This window comes from Acipenser ruthenus, chromosome 7, assembly GCF_902713425.1.
Source record: "Acipenser ruthenus chromosome 7, fAciRut3.2 maternal haplotype, whole genome shotgun sequence".
In the NCBI taxonomy this organism is placed as follows: Eukaryota; Metazoa; Chordata; class Actinopteri; order Acipenseriformes; family Acipenseridae; genus Acipenser; species Acipenser ruthenus.
This window is the reverse complement of record NC_081195.1, coordinates 31,752,759-31,771,731: the sequence shown is the minus strand read 5'-3', so window position 1 is coordinate 31,771,731 and position 18,973 is coordinate 31,752,759. Positions and strand designations below refer to the sequence as shown.

General features: G+C 39.3%; 1 protein-coding gene across 1 annotated transcript in view; it reads right to left on the bottom strand.

The window, feature by feature from the left end:
* Window positions 1-17,188, bottom strand: part of LOC117416119 (muscarinic acetylcholine receptor M2-like) — a 98,936-nt gene extending 81,748 nt beyond the window's left edge. Inside the window, exon 1 of the mRNA XM_059026781.1 lies at window positions 16,616-17,188. The gene's annotated coding sequence lies outside the window, so the exon portion shown is untranslated. The remainder of the gene's footprint in view (window positions 1-16,615) is intronic.
* Between the last annotated feature and the right edge of the window lie 1,785 nt (window positions 17,189-18,973).

Below are 18,973 nucleotides of genomic sequence, written 5' to 3'. Positions count from 1 at the left end.
CAGTCTGCTCCTCCGATGCAGACTGTCACCAGGACAGTTCCAGTCCCCACAGCTCCGCTGGTTGACCTAAGGCATCGCCTACGGGGCACACCCTGCAGGCAGAGGGAACGCAGGACGTGGGCAGCCCAAACTGCCCCGCTGCAACCTCAGCAGCCCAAGAAGGGCCCCTGAAGGCTGACGGCTTCAGACTCCCTTTTTGGCACAACAGCTGCAGTACTGGCGCACTTGCACCTCGGACACCTGGGTGCTCGCCACCGTGCAAAATGGTTACGCACTTCAGTTCCACTGGGACCACCTCCGTTTCGAGGTATCACAAATACTTTCGTGACAGACCCTCTCCAGGCCTCAGTACTTCAGAAGGAATTGGCCACCTTGCTGTGGAAGCGAGCCATTCATCTCATAGACCCCACCTCCCACGGAGAGGGGTATTACTCAAGGTATTTTCTGGTGCCCAAAAAAGATGGCAGCTCGGCGACTGGTTGATCTGTTCTCAGTTGTGAGAGGGAGCAGTGGCCCACATGGCGGTCGAAGCTGGGCTCACCATCAACGATGCAAAGAGTTGGCTTACACCAGTGCAGTGCATGACGTACTTGGGGCTCCGGCTGGACTCCTTTGTCAGATGACAGAGTTGCAGCTATCCAGGGTTGCCTAGGTATAGGGATCACAGGTCACCCTCCTATTGTGCCAGAAACTGTTGGGTCTGATGGCTGCAGTCATATCGGCCATTCAGCTGGGTCTGCTTCGCATGCACCCGCTACAAGCGTGGCTCAATGCATTCCACCTGAACACCAAACTCAACAGACACCGTCGGCTGACTGTGCTCATGCGTGCTCGGCAGCCTTATGCTGGTGGAGGATGACCTCTCACCTGTGCGAGGGTGTGCGGATGGGAGTAGTGTTAAACCGCCAAGTGGTGACAACTGACGTAAACGCTCTAGTGCACGAATGGCCCAAAGTGTTTTTGTATGCTTTCCCGCCTATACCGCTGTTCCCGGCCTTTCTCGAGAGGCGTCAGTTCTCCTAGTGGCCCACAGGTGGCCCAGGAGAATCTGGTTCTCGAACCTGTGCCAGCTGTTACATGGCCAGCCCTGGGAGATCCCACTGCGCATGGACCTCCTCAGTCAGGCGAGAGGCACTCTTTGGCACCCGGAACCGGGCATGCTCCGGCTATGGGTCTGGCCCCTGAAAGGGACCGCATTTAAGTGATATTTAAGTGTAATATAGCAGTGAGTAAATGTCTATTGAAAAAAAATATATAAATTATACCACTGCTGTGCAAATTAAAGCAATTACTACATAAGTAATTACATACACAACTACATTTTCTAGTTGCCCTGTAATAACTGTTAATAATGACTACTGTAGGTTAAGGTTATGGTTGGGACTAGGATTATACAATAATAAGGAGGAGATGTTTATCAGTGGTGTAACTTGTGAGATCTGAGCAGGCAGACAGAACTGTGGGATTTTTTTTGCACAAGAATCTTCTATCTCTTTGTAAAATGCTAATGGAAGACTAAAAGCATTATCCTTGGTCTTCAATCATGTAAACTGAAAATATGAAAACATCTGACTGGACAGTGTTTTTTTATGTGTGTTTGTAGTCTTGGTTCAGTCTCCTCACTTTTATTTTTAAGCACTTTGTGATTGTTAAATGCATGCTCTGCATTGAACAGACAGGATGGAGACCCTCTACCAAAACAATTGACTTTAACTGTTGCATTAAAAGGAACTGTTAAGGAAAAGGACAAGTACCATGGTATGAAAATGAATCAAAATGAATGCTCTACCGCTGTAAATGATTATAATGTGTTTAAGGCTAACATATCATGCTAGGAATACACAAACATTCACAACCCACTGGTATCTTGGATATCAGGTTCAATCATGTCCAAAAGAGTAAGCCATTGCAACCGTGCCAAATAAACTGCAGCTCTCGATCAAGCAACTCAGAGCCCTGTGATAGCTGTTATTGAGAAATCGACGGTTTGACTTCATAGAATAATGCATTATGGGCAGGATCTTGAAAAGAAAAAAACACTTGATATGAACATTCTTGTTGTACTGTGTATATGTGAAGTGCATTCTTCTGCCCTGTTACAACAATCTTCCAGGTGTTTCCACCCTGGTTCCAGCTTACCTAGATATCTATTTTCTAATTATAGTGAAGTCTTGATTATATGAATCCCTCCGATATCCAAACAGCCCCTTGGTAACCTGTTATATGAACTCTTCTCTTATCCAAACAGCCCCTTGGTAACCTGTTATATGAACCCCTCTTTATCTGAACAGCCCCTTGGTAACCTGTTATATGAACCCCTCTCTTATCTGAACAGCCCCTTGGTAACCTGTTATACAAACCCCTCTGATATCCAGACAGCCCCTTGGTAACCTGTTATACGAACCCCTCTGATATCCGAACAGCCCCTTGGTAACCTGTTATACGAACCCCTCTGATATCCAAACAGCCTCTTGGTAACCTGTCTTGTCATGTGCTGTTTTTCTTCTGCCTTGTTGTTATAGAAAATGAATTCAATCTCTGGTATTTATAGACCAGTGCGGTAAAGGTGTTGAATTACGATTTTTTTTAGAAGGTTTCTTGGTTAGGAAAGTCATTTAAATGATTTCACAGCTGTAATTGATTACCATGAACACCCTCTGGTCCCTGTTGATCAGGCTTTACTGTACCTACCAATACCTATCTAATTACCCTTCAGTATTTCAGCATACAGTATTCACCTCTCTCTATCTGTATATATAAATCTAAAATTAGTAGTCCCAAAGGTTCTTCCTAAAACTTGTAAACAGCCATTTCAATCTACCATCCTCTATTGCTTTAATAATTTGCAAGCTGATCATAAACTGTCATTTATTATTGTCACTGACTATCTTATAGTGCATGAACATAATTGCTTTGGGTACTAACATGAATTACCAGACTGCATGATTGATATACTGCCTATCTATGTGATACAGATAGATGCAGATTGATAGCTCTCTAGAGGCCCACAGACAGATTAATTTGTTAAGTCTTTGCGGTCTTATGATGGACCAGGTACGACATTCCAAAATTCCCATTCAAAATGGCGTAATTCACAGGTCCCTAGTCGTTTTTCTCTGAAAAGTTGGTGGATCTGAGCAAACGCATAGTCCCTTCACCACACATAAACAACCAAGATGGCTGCTTCTGCATCCAGCACTCAAAGAAAATCGCGGACATTTGCAAAGCTTTTTGAGATGTTATAGTAATAAAATAATGACTTGGACAGCATTATTGAGGAATTTGGTGGTAAATTGAGTGATCAAGACATGATTTAGCAGTATGTATGAATCAGAAGAGCTATGTGATAAATACAGAAAACACGTGGTGGGGCAGGGCTGGAAATGTAGTACTGAGTGTCATGTTGATATGCAGTGCCTTTTAAACCTGTTTTACTTTGAATAAAATTACTTTTAAACAGTGCATGTAAAATAAACATCTCATGTAAAATCAATTGGACCAAGCGAGCCTGGCAGAGATCTATGGACTGCAAAGGGCTAATACATTATCCCTTTTATTACTGAGTACTACTGCAGTAGTAGCAAGTCTGATGTTTGTCACCTGGTCATAGAAGACCATTGACAAGGGTGTGGTTTCATAGCTGTCAACACTACAGCTTTAGGCCGTAAACTATGGCAGTAATATCCCTGTACAGCCCTACAGGTTTTTTCAGATGTGTCTGTCATTTCAAAGTGTTGTGGCCCAAGTCCTACACTTCCTCACAGAAAAAGGACTGCAAACATGCATGTATATAGTTCAATGCAGGTCATCATTTGTAACTTTAAAAAAAGATATGGCTATGGTGAATGATGAGACACTTACAGTATACAAAATACTGCAAGGTACTTTTTAGTATGATACAGATTATGATCAGTACTCCAAACACATCACTACAATTCACAGTGCTTGGGCCAAACTGGTTTAGATTATAGTCCATTGTATTTGGTTAAAGCCCATAGCAGAAGCTAAAAGAAAATGCCCTAAAAACTCACAATCTATAATTCGCATTTAACAAAAAAGCAATGGAACAGTTTTACAATGCCAATTTCTGAGATGTTTGCGATCCTTGTTTGATATGACCTACATGTCTAAAATCCCCAAAATCCAACATCATCCAAACCCACCCTTAATTATTAACAATATATTCCTAGAGATGTAAACAAATACATATTACAAAGGTAGTTGACATTCCCAAGGTTTGTCTATTTTAGCATTTGAGCCTCCCAACAGAGCCAGGCTTTGTCTGTGGAGGAGTGGGGAGTTGGCTGAAGGCTCTGCTTGATCTAGAGCCCAGAGGAATGGAAGAGCAAAAGGGGTGCCTGGTGGAAGATCTAACAATGGGAAGGAAAACCCATTTCTCTGTAGGAAATTGTCTGACGGGAGGATCATGGCGGCTGGTCTGCTGGTGTAAGTTTGTGTTCCCAGGAGGGTAGAGGCTTTCCTTTCCTGACAGCTGAAAAAGAGAGCAGGGGCTCCTCTCTTCAGCAATGACAGACTAATGGATGTGCTAAACCTTGAGGAGTGGCAGACCCACTCTACTTGTTAATTAAGGCCTGTCTACCTGGCCAGCAGCATCCCTGAGAGGCTTTAGATACCTCCAGAAACCTCAGTCATTTGCTGCATCCTCCATATCACTCCCCACCTCCTTTCACTCCACACACACACCCTTCCATGAATAAAATCTATATCAAGAGTTATTGTAACATGCCACCTCCAGGCAGCAGACTCGTTTATTACCAGATTGTGCCGGAGGGACTGATTCGATGCTGCATCAGCTCGCTGAAGTTGGGTCTCCTTGATTAATTACAGGAAAGGGAAAACCCCATTACTGTTTAACAGAAGGATGGAAAAGATAATTGGATCACTTTATCTGTAGATTTGTTTTTAGGGAAATTGGGGTGGTAATTTTCAGCAATTATGATATCAGTATTACTACACCCATGAATAAACCCTGGAGATAAAAACTGTTTAACTGTTTGGAAAGGGGAGTAATGCTTTACTTATAGGTCATGTTTGAAAGTTAAAAGTTCCAAAATAGTGATCATTATACATTGTGTATATATGGTAGAGCATTTGGAGTCAGCAGAATTGAAGGGTCCCAGTATCTCACTTTCTATTTATTCAGAGCAACTACTGGGGCTCTCTATAAAAGGACAACACTTGGGGTATTGTCACAACTATGGCACTTGTTTGAATGCCATTCTGCATCTGTATCTGTAGCAATCTACACATACCACATGCAAAACAAATGGTTACTTTTTTGTGACAGATAAGGAGAAATAAGCAGTCAAAAAGTAGTAATGCATTACAAATCTGGAATCTTTTACTGATAATTGAAAACGCCCAATACACCACATTATGTAAGATACTGGCCACATGTCAATATAGTGAAAATTGAATATTATCCTTTAGAGGCAAGGAAACGTCTGACAAAATGTCATGATTTATATGCATTTTCCTTCTGATGTAGACAAAAAGAGTTTGTATTTTCTAAAGTGCACTCCTCCTTTGGTATCTATTGAATCTCATAATAAATGCTACTAATAATACTACTACAACGACTACTACTACTAATAATAATAGTAATAGAAATGAATCTCACACCATCTTGATTGCTGTGCTTTTGGAAATACCTCTAAAGGTCAATATGTTGGTGCTAAGGATTATGGAATGGTTGTGGTTTTTCTTGCCATCGACACACATATATTCCTATAATAAAGCAGTTATAAATGACTTGCATGTGAAATAATATGCTACTAGTTCTTAATGTTAGAATTCACTCAGCATGACTGCCAGGTTATATTAGGGTCAAAGACACATTACTGCTGTCAAGGATTTCATGAAAACCTTTGCGATACTGCAGAAGGTGAGTTTCCCTGATTGGATCAATATCACTATGGAGATAGCCTATGGTAACAGTTTCTAACATTAATAGAGAGTAGGCTGTTATATATTTTAAATTGTTTTGAGGATTATTTTGCGAGTTTATGAGGCTTCATGAACATGAAGCCTCATGAAAGATTTACTGGTTAAGTGTTTTAATCACAGCCTTACGGACAATTATTTGTATTTGGGTTTATAAGGTCAACACAGTCAATATTCAGTGTCATAGAGTTCAAAGATTATTATTATTAGTTTATTTAGCAGACTCCTTTATCCAAGGCAACTTACAGGGACTAGGGTGTGTGAACTATGCATTACAACAACATCGCCCGAAAAGGTTAAGTGACTTGCTCAGGGTAACACAGTGAGTCAGTGAGTGAGCTGGGATTTGAACCGGGGACCTCTTGGTTACAAGCCCTTTTCTTTAACTACTGGACCACACAGATCAACGAGATGGTGTTTGATCGGTCAAATACTTGGTTTTGCCACAGTAAGATAGGTAGAAGTTGAAATAGCAACAGATAAATAAATATAAGTATTCTGCACTTTATCTCAGCATGTCAGTTGGGAAAGCAACTCAAAATTTGGTGCATTAAAACATTGATTTCAGATTTTTTTTATTTTTTATTTAGTCATCGCCAATGGTTTTTACCCCAGTTTTCTCCCCAATTTGCAATGCCCAATTATTATTTTTATCCTGATTCACTGCAGCAACCCCTCAGCAGCTCGGGATACGGAGGCTGAAATGCATCCTCCGAAACGTGTTCCTGCCAATCTGCCATTTTTCGCACTGCGGATCCACAGCGAAGCCACCACACCTATAGTGCCAGAGGGTAACACAGATCTGAATGCCTCCACTGCAGACCCGCAGGCACCCTATCAGCCACAGGGGCTGCTGCTGCGCGGTGAACTGTGGATTGCCCTGCCGACCTAATCCCTTCCTACCTGGGCGGCGCTCTGCCAATTGTGCGCCGCCCCCTAGGAAACCCGGTCCCTACCCTGCCACAGTGGGTAATATTGGAGTGAGTAGAAATGAATGGACCATGGCTGAAAGCTGGGGTCTGCTACACACCTTGACTGCCGATATAACAATATAAAAAGTTTGTTTAGACATTCAGTTTTTCCAGAAATCCAACAAAACACAAAATAGTAATTGCTTGTTTTTTTTTTTTAAATAATCTGAACATTGGCCGATGTAATCTTTTAATTTATATTAATCTCCCACCCAATGGGTGCGTTATTGATTAGGTTTGGGAAAGAGTTATCCATATCTGCCACTGTTTCCATCATTGTAATAAAGAATAATAAATGACAGTTTATTCTGATTGGATTTTATTGAGTTTCAACCATATGTTTAACTTTATGTAAAACCCCATCCAGTTTATGTGACTTTGCCCACAATAACATCATTTTTATTTATTTTTTTAAATGGACAGTCAATGAATCTTGAAAATATTTTTTATACCGATGTAAATTAGCCTAAATGATCCAGTGCAAAATTGAACCCAAATACATTTAAAAATGTCTTTATACTTATACATGTTTGTGATTTATAATAGCCATGTATCCTCTGCAGTGGTCATTACCTGTAGATAATTGACCTTGTCAGCGAACAGTTATCTAGCAGATAATGATTCCTGCATGTCACATTAATTCTAAAAATAATTATCAAACAGAAAAGACTTCCAAGATGATTAATACAATAAAATACTATTTTCTGTACATGGCATGGTGGCTAATTAAATCCTTTGATGTATTTCACCTGAAAATGTGTTTGGTAGTCCACATCTCATTTAGGCTCATTTGCCTAACTGTAACAAGTGTCATTGTAACTCATCTAAATTCAGAAACACTAAAAAAGTAAGATTTTAGAATATGTATTTTAGATCTGTATATGTTTTATTTACTTTTCATGATACAGTTGGAGAGAAACTGTGTATAATGAAGTTGAATACCATTCCTAAGTTCTGTTAGACAGCAGTGCTAGTTTGAATGCAACGTTTGCTTGCAATCCCTTACCTCAAGCAAGCCTGTTTGTCTTATTAAGTTGCGGTGTCTGGCATGAGAAGCTACAATAAATCATGCTGAAGAATTACTTCCCATATCGAGACGCTGAGTGAGTTGTCTGCCATCATATAAAAATCATCTTTCTTTTAAATAAGCTTTTGAAAAAGGCTTGCAAGAGATCTCTGTTACACCGACTCTTCAAAGGTTAAGCATTAAGATTGAAAAGTGCCTTGAGATGAGCTGTCTATTTGAGTTTAGACATGCATAGGTAGTCCCTCTAGTCCAGTTAGCGGCTATAAATGATTTAAACTATCCAACAGCAAGGCTACTGCTGGTCTTTAGTGTTGGACTGAGTGAATGCCTTGACTAAATGCATCAACTTGACATGAAATAATTTTCTGTACACTTTCAACCATGTGGATATCAGACTTTCACCTTTCCCATGATAAAATATTTCCCTGTCTTCCATTACTGGGCCACTCAAGCTACCTTTCCACTGACAAATGTTGCAGTTTCGGGTGCATGGTGAAATGCGTTCTTGTTGATCTTAGTGCTCTTGAGGATAGACATTTCCACTGACAGGAAGGCTCAAATTTGTTAATTTATTGGAAACCTGTGAATATAATTTATGTGATGCTGATGGGTCAAAAGTTAAGATATTATTGTTATTGTTGTTGTTGTTGTTGTTGTTGTTGTTAGTAATATTATTATTATTATGGTAAATAATGAAGCCTTCTTGATTGTTTGTTAATCACAATATTGGTTCTCCATTACTCCTCTCTGGGACCTGAATGAACCTGCTTGCAGAGGGAGGGGAGGGAAATCGTTGGAAAAGCATGCTTGCTTATTGAGAATGGTGTCTCAAAGGGGGTTGAAACCACAAGGTCACACTACCTACCTACCTTTGCCTTAGCTGTAACCAATTGGATCTTGGATCTCTGCTCTAAACACTGGATCTTGGATCTCATCTCTACTCTAAACACTGGGGCCCAGATATTTTAAGGGTTTGCGCACCGCGCAGAAGGTTATGCGCGTCGCAAATGGCCGCTATGCGCGAATACGCAAAATGTGTCATATTCGAAACTTCTTTTTGAGTACCACAATCCGTTTTGTGATGTGCACAAATATAATGCATGCATAGAGCAATTTGCGAGATCCTGCCATGTTTGAAAGTATGTGCCAAGCACAAAACTAGTTTTGCGAGGCACAAAATAACGCTTTTAAAAAGCAAGCCTTAACTCCGTACACATCATTCCAGCACTCACTCACCCAATCACTGAAGTGAAATGCCAGCGCTTTCTGAGGTACTGCGCCAAAGGAAAACACCCAGCAATCAAACAAGGTTCGGTCCACATCAATACAATGATTATATTAAAAAAACAAAATGTGATAGCAACATCACTAGTTTTAATACATGTTTAAAAACTAAACAGGGAAGCTGCAATCATGATTGTTCTTTCGGACCGAAACAAAACTAATCACACACATTCCCAAGCACGCTTTCTTGGTGCTGAAAGAATAACTCCCAAAACAGAATCAAGAGTACAGCACGGTATCTAGTACATACCGTCGGTGTGTAACATAGACCGTATAATGCAGGAAAGCTTTACTTTAATAGACACATACAGCAGTATATCAACCCTAGATCGATCAAGCAACAGTTTGCACCTCCTTACCTTGCGTTCACATAGATTTCAATATCAAAGACACTGCTTATACAGTAGTAGGCTAGGCTACTGATTACTGTATTGGTAAATTTAGTTGGCGTTTTGAATGTAAAGTTAATGTATGAAAGGTGCTCCTCTCTTATTCCACTGCCCATTCAGCCTGTTTTATTACATGTTTATATATATATATATATATATATAAACAAGTGATTCCAGCTGGATTATTACTTATTAATTATTATTGTTGTTGTTGTTAATATATGTGTGTATTTTCTTATAACAGACGCCCTTATCCAGGGCGACTTACAGTTCTTACAAAAAAAAACATAGGATCATGGCTAATAATGAGAAAAAAAAAAACGATGGTACTGTAACAGAAAACAAGAAAGTCAAAACATGTAAATGAATTAGAATAGGTAACATGCACTCATATTTGTGTGACACCTGTCAAAACTGTGGAGACAGAAGTAGAGAAATCATAAACTCACTTCCCAGCAAACAGCCCAGCATAGATACATCTGTTTGATTTCTGTAGAATCTGTGATGGCCCTTTAAATATTTAGCTTATTAGCCATGCTAATGCCTGTGATAATGATAAACATTAGATACAAATGAATGCATGTGCGCAAATTTCATATGCTTAAGCACAAAATTACTTGAATTGCTTCAAAGGCCAAGTTTTGCAATAAGCGTGACAGGCTTGCAATGCGCAGAATGCTATTGACTATGCCATACAGGTGTGGTAGGAGCACGGTGCGTGGTGAGGGGGGGGGGGGGGGGGGGGGGCAGTTGAAAAGGGCTTTCAGCAGGAGTATGATAAGGGATACACATGTGCAGGCTGCATCCACAGGCAGTGTTCTTGGACGGCTCCATGCTGAGATTCCCGTCTTCAGGGCTTCTGAATAGAGTAGTGTTTTCAGCATTGTGGGTTTGTATTACAGTCCACACTTCTGTAAATATGTTTATGTATAGTGTAAGGAGCACGGGTCAGAGCTACCCAGAACACTGGCTGACAGGTGCGTTCTCTGTAAAATAAAGAGTGGAGTTTGATGCTACTGCATTTTTCTGCATGATTCTGCATTACATGTGCAGGTTACATTTCAGTGTAGACTTGTCTGAGGAATATTGGTATGTACTGTACACCTATGATAGCTGCTTGGCAGGGTATTGTTAACAGTCCATTGTCGTGTAGTGTTCCAATTCTGCGCATTCACACGTAGCTCTTGTGCATTTCTGCTATATTGGTAATTAATGCGCAGGTGGTTTTGCGAGGCACAAACACATTTGATGATGAGCAAAAAATTGCTATTTTCCAACTTCACGCAACTGTTTTGTGCCGTGTTGGAAAATATTAATTTTTGTGCAAAAGCACAAATTTTTGCGAGGCACAAATTTTGCAAAGGGATTGCGCATCGCTTCGAAAATCTGGGCCTGGATCTTGGATCTCTAAACACTGGACCATTTACCTCCTACATGGCTTTAGCTCTAGGCCACACTGGCTCACAGTTTTCTCTTTTAGCAATATAGAAAATAAATATTTAGCATTATAGAAGACTGTGATATTCTCCCATCCTCAGGGGCAACTAACAATTTCCCTTGCTAGATAGAATGTAACACTATGTATTTTTGACGGTTGAATGGCAAAGCCAAGATGCACAATTGAAAATCCTAATGAGCAAATTAGGTATCATTTGAAGAATAAAATCTTTGGGGAGATTGTGAGAGAAAGAGTGTGTGTGTGTGTGTGTGTGTGTGTGTGAGAGTGTGTTTTGGGGGGGGTGGGTTGCACAGAAGCTTAATCCTGTCCAGTCAGTCTATTGCAACCAAAGACATAATATCAGCCAATTTGCCTTGGCAAACAGTGATTTGGACCATGCTTTAATACGGTAATGTATTCTAAATGTGCTCTATTTGTTTATTTACTCCTAAAAGACAAAGGCTACAGGTATGTTTACAATGAATACTGGCATCCAGAATGGAATGTTCTTTTTCTAGAATTACGATGTCATCATACCGTCATCGTACTGTAGTTTTCTAGATTTTGGAAATGTGCATTCCATGTGTGGAACGCCAGGAGGGGGTAGGCTAGTGGCAGTTTGGTACACTTAACATCATCCCATGGGTCAAAATGCCTCAAATTCAAGGGACACATTAAAGAACTGTCATATTACTGAGACAGAAATACACTTCCTCATCTCCTGTAAGCCTGTTGTAAATCTTGTGTTAAGAAATGCATATCACACTGCATCAAAACAAATAACGCAGACCAATGGTATAAAAAAAAAGCCATGCAGATACAGGGCACAGAGCTACATCATTGCTTCCTCATGAGTGTCAAAAGTACATTCACAAACACCTCTTCATAATATTAAAACAGGGGCATTGTTTATATTGTACATTTTTTCATATATATATATATATATATATATATATATATATATATATATATATATATATATATATATATATATATATATTATAAATGCTATATACAAGTTGATAAATCACTCTGAGCTCTGTGTTTAGATCAAGCTATAAACCTTACGGTCCTTAAGATCATAGCATTGAATCCTGCTGTTAAAAAATATTTAAAAATGTATTGATTTGAAGTTAAGAATCGTACATCTTCTACCAGACACCTTTTTATTAAGTTCATGTTATAGTGTTGCGCCTCTGCTGAGTAACCAAAAAACAAAGCACATTTGAGATTCCATTAGAGTAGGTAGTGTTTCCAAAAAACAATATTTACATGCAAGCTCAATTGCATTTGGGTTGCCATAAAGCTTGGGTGAGGTGACCCATTGACATGAAATAGAGAAAGAGATTGAGAGAGACTTTTTAAGCTATTATGGCAGACCATTATTGAAAGAGAAGCAACAAAATCAATTTGGTAGAAATCGGACTAATCTGATACTATTAATACAGAATTAAAGGGTGGTGTTACAGTAGATAGCACTGCCAGATATTTCATAAACTGGAGCAAACCTCCTTCAATATTGGACCAGCACTCAGGACACAGTTCAGTCATTTCATTTAACAAGACATTATCCCAGGAAGCGCAGCTCAGAATCTCTGTGCATCCCAGCACACAAAGCCAGGTATATTGGTTATCTCAGTCAGTATGTTCGGAAAAATCATTTCAAATTCTTGTACAGCAGAGCACCGCTGATTGGGGACAGAGTGAAATGTTTTCAGAATAGCATGAGGAATCTTATAGTGTTAATGGACCTCTTTGAGGCTGTGCCTTGTGAAATACCAGTAATTTGTGCAGTCCTATGTACAGGAGCAACTACTGTCACCATGTTGTGACTGTAACCTTCACCAGGGAGATGCAACTTGTACATAGCATGTAGGACATTCCAGCATTGAAAAATTGATCGGAGCTGGTAGTTTGCTGGTTTGAGAGATTTGTGTATGGTAGAGGAGCTGTGTAAACAGACAAATAAACTGATATATTTAAAGTCCATTTACTGTAATTTGAAACAATTGTTGTCTCACACTCCAAAATGAATCAGATTGCTTTAAAGCTTTTTTTTACATACATCCTCGGGGTGGTAAATCAGTAAATACTTTCTGATTTACTGGTCACCAGCTCACAAGCACTAGCAGAAATTTTCAGCAGTGTAATAAAAAATACTTGTCAGAATCCATTCCAAATGAATAAGTAATGTGAGGGGCAGTCAATTGCATGTAATTGTGTGCTATTATTATTATTATTTATTTCTTAGCAGACGCCCTTATCCAGGGCGACTTACAGTCGTAAACAAAAATACATTTCAAGAATCACAGTACAAGTAATAATACAATTAAGAGCAAGATAAATACAATGACTTGGGTTCTGGCTAAATACTGCATTTTCTAAACCAACCCTTAATAAATACATAGTAGCATATTGTATATTGTGCAGCGTGCTGCAGCAGTTCACTAACGATGTGGGGTGCAATTTAACCCTGTAATGTCCAACACATTAGGTCTACTACCACATGTATGCAACCAGACCACATTTATTGTACCAAACACAAAATTAAAGATCTGGCAGGCTATGATTGTTATTATAACAATCTTTGAAACCATAAAACTGATATGACATTGCCCTTTTACTTGCTTCGATTATTTTTCCTTTCAATGTATAAAACTAAACCTTATTTTTCTATCTCTTTTCAGTCCTGCTATAGAATTATTTTTTTAAAGTTGCCGAAAAAGTCTGCCATATAAAATGAGCACCCCTGAAATTAGTGGTATAAATACTATATCAGCCGTCTGCGTTGTGGAGCTCAGGAGTGTACAAAATACGTCTCAAACCGTGTACGCGTGCACTTGTTTCCAGGTCCGTTCCAACCCACTACAAAACCAGCTCCGCGAACTTGAGCAGGTGCAGCACAATGGGTTCTGCATAAGCTGTGATATAACGGGTGAGTGGCAAATGTACAGCGCAGAAAACACTGCCCCTGCAGATGTAGACAGACCTCTACAGGTTTAGAGGACCGTTCTGATCTCAGATGAGGCCCACTTCCAACAATTGCATTCGAATAGGCACATTTGGGTATGGAGGAGGGCTGGAGATTGCACAGAGATTCTGAGCTGCGCTTCCTGGGATAATGTCTTGTTAAATGAATAATATGGAGATTACTGCATATTAATGTTGGAAATACTGCATAAATGCAACGGTAAAATATGGTGGTTGCAAAGTCGTGGTCACGGTGCGATTTGGTACACTAAAGGACGTCTCGATTCGTCACGTTACCATTGTATGCCATTGTTCCTCCAAGGGGTTTTGCAGTTTACATTGCACCATCTGGGCGCCACCTGGATGAGTCAATCTGAACTGCAGTAAAAACTAATCCAACTATGACAACATCTGGACAGGAATGTAATCCAGAATCTCATTGATTCCATGCCTGCACAGGGTCAGGCCTTGCTTGATGCAAAAGGCTAAGCTACCAGATACTGATGTGCTTGTTTCTGCTCCGTGTTGTGCTTATGTTGTATCGCCGTTTGGTATAAATAATGTCACCTGTGTTTTAAGAATGATCATTTTTAATATAGCAGTGGATTGTATAAAATTCCTAAAGGTTCTGGGAGTCGATTACTCCTATTCTCTGCACCTGATCCCCTCCATTCTCTGCTAAGTAAGTCTATATCCAAACATTTTCTACACAGTGCATTTTTTTTAGTTCTCTCAAGCATTACAAATTCACTCTGCACTTCTAACAGTGCTTTACAGCTTGGCTCGAGAGATAAGGAACACACGCGAATTCCCTGATGTCTCAAAGTCCTTACTCCTGTGCAACATGTGTTCAGGCCACTTGTGGGACTTCTTCTGTAATGTGTGCTTATTGTAAATGAAACGCGCTTTCTTTGATTTAATTCCCGACCCCGTCGACTAATTTAGTAGAATAGGCACAAAAAACACAATGTTTAAAATTTGAAACTTAAATACCATGCAGCACATCAGACGCGTGTTTATTGTTATATTTTTGTTTGTTTGTTTGTTTTGCATATATTAGGAGGCTGTGTGGTCCAGTGGTTAAAGAATCGGCCTTGTAACCAGGAGGTCCCCGGTTCAAATCCCACTTCAGTCACTGACTCATTGTGTGAGCCTGAGCAAGTCGCTTAACCTCCTTGTGCTCCGTCTTTCGGGTGAGACGTAATTGTAAGTGACTCTGCAGCTGATGCATAGTTCACACACCCTAGTCTCTGTAAGTCGCCTTGGATAAAGGCGTCTGCTAAATAAACAAATAATAATATATTGTGGAAGAAAAAAGTTTAGTATTGGAATGTGTAAATATATAATGTCTTTAAAATCTGTTGCATACTGTGTTTAATTCTTAATCATTTGATTTACAGTTTAGCTTGACAACAGCAACAAGAAAGAACAAGTTAAATCCATGTCTCGCATTTGATTGACAACAACAAAAAACAACTTCACGTTAAAGGACAACACAGTTTGTTTTACACGTAGTTTGTAATGAATGTACTATAAACTGCGCTGACATTAACCAGAGATTTAACACGGTGTGTTTTCCACAATCAAACAGGTTTTGTCATGTCTTTTAACAGTAAAGATGGATATATAAAAATATATCAAGCAAGCTTTGATGAAGAGGAATCAATGTATGTACAGTATATCAGGAACCTGAGGTAATATATGCATTTTCGGATCAAACAATTGATGACCATTTAGTAGTTTGATGAAATATCGACAAACTGTTAAAGCAGGTTTCTAATGTGTGCGTTTTCTGTTATGCACGTTTACATGCATACATACGTCCATGCATTATGGCATATATTGTAATTTATGGTCTGAAGCCATTTCCCAAAACTCCTGTTTAGGTACCCCGTCCTCGTTTAACACCCCGAAAATAAAGTGAATGTATACCAAGTCAGGGTTTAAAAAGAAAAGTGGCCACATTGAAGTTACTCTGTGTGAGTGTGTGTGTGTGTGTGTGTGTGTGTGTGTGTGTGTGTGTGTGTGTGTGTGTGTGTGTGTGTGTGTGTAATTCGATGTGATTTACAATAGCTTTCACCCTTGTGAAATTGATTAGCTTACCCGGGGTAATATCTGTGACCACGAAGCACATGGGGAGCACCCCTCCCCTCAAAAAAGAAACCAGGATATGGAATATTTATTGTATCTGTGTGTGTGTGTGTGTGTGTGTGTGTGTGTGTGTGTGTGTGTGTGTGTATATATATATATATATATATATATATATATATATATATATATATATATATATATATATATATATATATATAACGTTTAACAGGACACCCCTTGAGAGATGACATATTTTCCAGCAATAAATAGCTCCGGCTGTTTTGCGGTTCAGTTTCATGCTATCATTTGTCTTTTTGTAATCAGATCTCTGTGCACTGTCCACAATCAATAAATAAATACATAAATTACAACAATTCTTGAGAAGCATGATGGAAGACAGAAGCCCCAAACACAAGACGGACACTTTTAAATACCGAAATATGGACATTAAAATAAAATACAATAAAATCGTTTGATTTACCTTAGGCGAAATGTGAAAGAAACATTCCAACGAAGGTGGCTTAAAAATAAAAACGGCTTCAGAGGATCAGAGTTCCAGCCTTTTTTGTTCCTTTCTCTGGCGCAAAATCCTTGTTGGATTTAGTTGCTTAGTCGCGACAATAGAAGAAGGATCACAGATGAGTGTGGCAGGATATGGGGTACAAGAGTTCTGAAAGCAGCTAACATGAGGTGGCATTAATCAAGTTCTGATTGAGTCTGGTTGTCACATAGCTCCTGGCTCACATCACTAATTACTTGCCCGCCCCCCGAGGGAAAGCCAAGTTGAGATGCTTTCAGAAATGTATCACCAAGGTGCTATGAAAGCAAGCCTGGAGTACACGCCGTACGGGATGCAAGATGTTACCGATCCTGACTGTTTCTGTTGCACAAGAAAATGAGAAGAGCGTATATGTCTGTTTCGTCTTGAAGGATATTATTGTGTGTTGTTACACCCCTTTTACGGCTATCTCTCATTACCCGGCTTTGCCTCCCTCCCTCTCGTTAACTGACCCTCTTAGCAAATAAAATGTATGCTATCAACCTTTCTTTTATTCCAGTGTTGTAGTCCTTCTGTGAGCGTGGAGACTGAGCAGCTTTCCCAGACGATCCCCTTTTATTGACTACCAAAGACTCGCAACCAGTGACAACCTACACTGTTCACTGATTCGGTGGCTTTAATGAAAAATTCCCAAAGGCTATCTTTATTACTTGCTCCTGTTTTGTGATACCTTCCCCAATACTCAACCCTACCGTTCCTCATTAATGAAAATGTTTTCGCTATCTATTTTAATTCTACCTTTTAAATCTTGCTGTAATATAAACTACTATGAAATAAAATAATAATAATAATATAACTAATCATAATTTCATAATGGAATAGGTGTTGATATGCATCAAAATGACTACCCCTATGCACTGATCGTGTCGGTCAGACCGTTTGGCTAATCTGACCTGTTGATTTTTATACACATTTTACAAACACAATGTGCGATTATGAGGAACCTCCGTATGTGCGTGCATTGTTTTTAAATCACTATACAGGGTACATGGAATGTATAGGCTATTAGAGATTTTTCACAGTGCGAGAAACACTGTCATGTATTGGTACTATGTTTTGATTTTGAAATAGTCACCCTTTTTACTGTTCTGCATAACTGTAGCGCTTGCAGTTCAAGGACTAAAGCACAAAGAGGATAAACAGATCAATTAATTGCCTTGTTCTCCCCAAAATACATTAGTCTGTGGCATGTTGCCCAACTGGTTGATAATTGTGTTGTTAAAAAAGAGCCTCATGCATATAGGATTACATTTATTACAGTTTTAGGTTTGATTGGCTTTGAAGAATATATGCATACATAATGTTGCGTATGTCTTCCACACTCTTCACTGTCCAGCTTTTCAGATGTAAATGTCTTGCGTAACAGATTCTCGAAGCCGCTAAAGCTTTCTTTCTGTCTTTTTGCCTGTGTCTCTTTCTTGGTTACTCATATATACCCAAACCGTATTTTTTATAATCTGTTTCATGAGAGTTGTGTAATTCTTACATGTTTGTTTTACAATGTACAGTATTGGATAATGCAGTGGTGAAATAGCATTAACGTGGAGCGCTGCCCATTAGCTGTTAGCCTTGGAAGGATGTTCGATTAGAACCCATAGAGTTCAAAGTGACAGGCACTTGGTCTCGGGAAAATTGGTGCATGTGTGATAATTAACGGCCAGGGTACGGGATTACACAACCTGTCTATATGTCAAGAGAGTTAAAAAGGATACATAAACAGATACTCTAATCTGCCCCTTAATGGGGATTATCAGGGACGTATTGGCTAAAAGTGTCCTATTTACAATAGTGAGACAAATGCCGCCTCATGTATCAAACCTCGGTACTATAAATGTCAGTGTGTGTGTGTGTGTAGATAGATAGATAGATAGATAGATAGATAGATAGATAGATAGATAGATAGATAGATAGATAGATAGATAGATAGATAGAGACACACACACAATATAGTTGTACACAAGTACCTTGGTTGACCTCTCCTTTGAGCGTCAGTCAATAGACCCTGTATAGTTTCTAATAGCCGATGTCTTTTGAAAACAAGCCCTGACAGCCCCACATTGTACTTTGTAACTATTGGACAGAATACTTAAAAACCTGCTAAAACCATGATTCATAGCGTTGGTTATTAATAGAGTTTTAATTAAATTATACCAAATCACGTTTTTATTTACAATGAAGGGAACGATGTCGCCAAAATGCTTATTATGAAAACATGTATTATGTTTTCCGTGCATTGTAAATAAAAACGTGATTTTGTATAATTTAATGAAAGCGATACTT